At 41.2% G+C, this 4,599-nt stretch overlaps 1 pseudogene; it reads right to left on the bottom strand.

The window, feature by feature from the left end:
• Positions 1 to 988: 988 nt before the first annotated feature.
• On the bottom strand, positions 989 to 4,139 carry LOC133900197 (protein PEP-RELATED DEVELOPMENT ARRESTED 1 homolog, chloroplastic-like; annotated as a pseudogene).
• Positions 4,140 to 4,599: the final 460 nt, after the last annotated feature.

Genomic DNA, 4,599 nt, shown 5'->3' with positions numbered 1-4,599 from the left:
TGAGATGGGCTGCTGTTGCTGGCCCACAAGCCCACCCACACAAAAATGCCCTAACCACGATTCTTCTACTCCATGGCTCCAGGATCCAGCATGCAGCCGCCTCTTCTTCGCCCTCGCTAGTTCTTTCTTCTTCCTGTCAGAAGCATCGCCGCTGTCATGATCACTCTCCAGTGCCCTCCTCATCTCTCATGTGCTCTTGGCTTCGCTTGACACCGTCGGTGTGTCAATCAGGCTGCTACTACGTTGACATGACTTGTAGTTCTCTCCGACGCTCACCGCCTCCCCTCAGTTCTTCTCCATGCTTCATCTCCCCTTCCTCTCCTCTTGTGTCCTAGTTCCTTTCTCTCTTGTCGTTCCTCAACCTGCCGATTCGTGACCCGACGGCATCCCGATGGTGAACCAAGATGATCGCAACCCTCGATCTGGGACGTCCCGGGGTCGTGGAACGCGGCCTCAACCCCGTTACCTGTGACTATGGTCAAGCTCCATGACATGAGGGGTATTAAAGCTAACAAGTACCATGCAAACAAGATATCCAAAATTTGCTAGTTAGAGAGCTTGGTGGCCGTGGTCCCATGCCAATGCTTTGCAATGTTTTCATTTTACAATTTTCTATTTCTTCCAGAACAATCTATAGAAGGATTCCTTACTTTTTATGGTCGTGTAACACCATGGGTCCAAAATTCGGACAACACCCAACCCTCGTGTGGATAGGCTACAGACACATAGCACATTACTTATGCTTTTGTGCTCGCTTCGCATAAACAGGTTAACCAGAGGTGTTATGTTTGAGCCAAGAGACATTGATGCTAGTACTGCTCGCTGTGAAATTCCAATGTGGGGCTAACACTATACGACACCACATGGGCCACTCCAAAGAGGTTGGGTGTTAAGTTCATTTCAGACATGTAATCATAGCAACGATGCAAAATACTATTAGCACGTAGCATCTAGAGCCAATGCTTAATGCACCAACAATACTGTTGATTCAAAAGTTGGTTGATTTTACATTAATCTTAGTTGCTGACTATAAAATGAAGAAAAAGGCTATGAAGATTACGCTATTGCATAAAAGACTATCAGGAAAGTACAATTGTACTCATGCTCTTCAACTTACCTCTGCCTGGTTCGCAATGTCATTAAGATTTGCCCCAGGAATTTGGCACTTAAGACCTTTATCATCCTTAAACACACCTCCACCAGCAGCTACACGGCGCAACAATTCATGCCTGCTCTCTCTTTTCAGTCTGGCAGAGAGGAGTCCAACAACCTGAACCTGGTTTGTAAAATAAAGTAGCATTTGTCAGTGGTCACGTGCATGCCCACTGACACACACAGAATAACAATGAACTATGAACAAGACTTACATGCAGAGGGCATTTCTTTGTTAGATGGTGTAGCACTGTCTGCCTAATTACCCTCAAGGAGAGACTTGCGCTGCCATAATAAAAAAGACATGTAAAGCATGTAGAAAAGCTAACAAAAAGAAAAAGGAAATGCATGTAGCAGGATTGTAAACATTATCTCGGAGCATTCATGCATCCCATGGTTATCACATCGACACAATGCAATTTCCTCAATCTTTTTAGAACTTAAATTTATTTCAGATCAAAATAACTTGTAACTTAATGTGAATACATATAGACGGCTTTGGGTATTCTGGTAAGCATGTTTAATTTCACAGTTACAATTAAAGAAACATCTGTATAAAAGATACACTGTCTTGGTATAAAAAAGCAATCACAATATGGCATAACCAACAGTACATAGCTGAGTTATGCTCTTTAATACACATAAGGATGGATGACCTCTAGAGAAGCAGAGATACAGAGACATTATGCAGAATCCTAGTACTTTAGCTGAGCTAGGCAATGACTATCAAGTACCTCATCATCTGCATCCTTCTGTGCCAGCTGTATCATGTAATCAAGTGCCATAAGAAAGCCTCACTCCATCTCATTGACCGTTTTTCCAGTAACTCCCTGCGGCACCTGCTCCACAGCGACCAGCTCAAATGCACCATCCATCTCCATGTCCTCCATCTGCCAACACCAACAGCATACACAAATCAAATCAATCAAACAATGATAACCATTTAATCACATCTAGGGTTCGAAAAATCATCAAAAACCGCTCGATATTCACGAAAACCGGTCAATTCGGTCTGCACCGAATTCAGAATTCGACCGGTTTTCGAATTTGAATTCAAAAAATTCAAAAAAATAAAACAATCACAAAAAATTATAAAAATACTAGAGACAATTCTAAAACCTTATGTGATTTTTTTTTTTCAAAAATAATGTTGTTTGCATCATATTTTATATGGAGGAAGTTTGAAAAGAAAAAAAGAAAAATACTGAAATGAGCCGTATGAAGATGATGATTGGGCCTATCACGTTAAGGAAAAGCTTAACAGGCAAACACATATTTTTTTTGTGTAGGACGTATCTAAAGAGGATCTTTAAAATTTGTTTCACTTCATTTAGAGTTTTATTAATTTCAACATGATTTTTACAAAGTTCACAAGCATAAAGTGAACATGTTAAGAAATAGCACTGTAATTAACTTTTTCATGTCTACCATTATTTTTCCTACATAAAGCATAGTATAAGTAAACTAATAAAAGTTATTTCACTAATTTTGGAGGTGTGATGGGTTATAAATTAATCTAGTTGCAACACATTTACACAATCCTGCATGTTACAATAAATATTTCATGAGTTCATGTATTTTTAAAAGACATAGAATCATGTAAAAATACTAACAAAATTTGTTTCATGATTTTTGGATTAGTAAAGAATTAACTATGCATTTAACTTGGTTTAGCAAATATATTTTCTCATAGAAAATATACAACTTTTTCATGAGTATAAATATTTTTTATCATGTAGATCATGTTATAAGGAAATCAACAAAATTTGTTTCACTTGATTTGAAGCTCTGATGAATTAGTTATCGATTTTACAAAGTTAAGCTATTTTTTTTGGTTTTTCTTGAATTTCACTGAAATTTGATAAAACCGAACGATTTTCGATGGAATTTGAGCGGTTTTTGATCACAAACGAAATGCGGGAAATGTGGTCAGTTTTCGATGGAATTCGAGCGGTTATCAAATGGTCGGTTCGCTCGAATTTTGCCTCTGATTTATAAATTTATCCGAATTCTCGCTGAATTTCGACCGAATTTTCCGGTTTTCGCGAATATCGGAAAATCGCTTGGGGGGGGGGGGGGCGGTTTTCGGGTCCCAAACAAATTTTCGATCTTTTGTCACATCACATGAATAATAACTTATTTATGCACAGCAGCCTGAGATTAGCTGATTCAGCATTCAATATTTCCCCAGCGATAGTTCTTTGATAATTTTAGTGCAAATTATAATCTAGACCAAATTAATCGAGCGTACAAGAACGCAATGAAGGATAATCTGATTGTAGCAATGAGCAAAACGTAGACACCTCTTTGCCAATAAGTCCAAGAGGACAATAGGATGCTATAGTTTATCACCGACCAACGAAGAAACCAGTAGAACATTTCATCATTGCAGAAACAGCTCAACTTTTTGTCTAAAAAAAAAACTAATAAGCTTGAAAATCCAAGCAATTGCGTTCCTACGAAACAGTGTGTTCATTTCCTAATCCAAATGACCACAAAACAGTTATAAAACAATTGAAAAAAGAATAACAGTTCGTTCATCAGTGAAGCAAGCGAAGAAATGGCGGAAGAACACGCTTACCAGCGTGAGCATCTCCTGGAGCACAGAGACAACCTGCTCGCCGCCGCGGAGGAGGGCAGCGCACTAGACGGGATCCCACTTGCTGCGGTCGTCCCCGAGGAAGGCCAGCGAGGCGATGCGAATGGGCACTTTCGGCGTCGCGGCGAGGCAGGCGAGAGTGGAACGGGAGGGGATCCGCAGGTGGAGGTGGGAGGCGGGCTTGAGCGGGAAGAAGAGGATGGCGGAGGCAGGGGAGAGTACCTGGAGAGGCGGAATAACGCCAAGGATTTGCTTGGGGAAGCTAGGGAGGCGGGGAGATGGGGGCATGGGCCTGGCCGGCAAAATGATGCGTTGGGGTGTTTTCGGGGTTTATAGGAAATGTTTGGTTGAAGAAATGAAAAATGGTATACCTGGGCCTATGGCTTATTGCTCAGCTGCCAAATCTAATTAGTGCTGGAACTTACACCGTGCCGTGTAGATACAGTCCCCTCATATGGTGTGTCACATTATGTCATACTCACGGGCTATGATCCATATACCGTGCCATACTATAACAGTACAAATTAACTTTAGAAAGGTCTAAGCATAATCCTCGGCACGTCGTATTATTGTCGTGCCGTGCCGGCTCAGGTATGAATTTACTCCAATAATATTTATATCATAGTGCTGAGTAAGGGGTATCCTGGCTAACGGGCGTTACGAGGGATATGACAATCGACGGAGGATATTTTATGAACCCTGGCTCATCGCGCGATTAGCCTTTAGCTCGCACGACCAGTGTAAGGTTTGCGCGACCAGTCTTCTTGCGATATAATATGATCTCGTGACCAGCCTTGCTGGTCGCGGGACGTCCATACCTAACCTGTCTAATCGTATTTATTGATGTC

Source organism: Phragmites australis, chromosome 19 (assembly GCF_958298935.1).
Source record: "Phragmites australis chromosome 19, lpPhrAust1.1, whole genome shotgun sequence".
Taxonomy (NCBI): domain Eukaryota; kingdom Viridiplantae; phylum Streptophyta; class Magnoliopsida; order Poales; family Poaceae; genus Phragmites; species Phragmites australis.
Note: the sequence above shows the minus strand (reverse complement) of the source record. Positions and strands in the feature narration are given on the sequence as shown.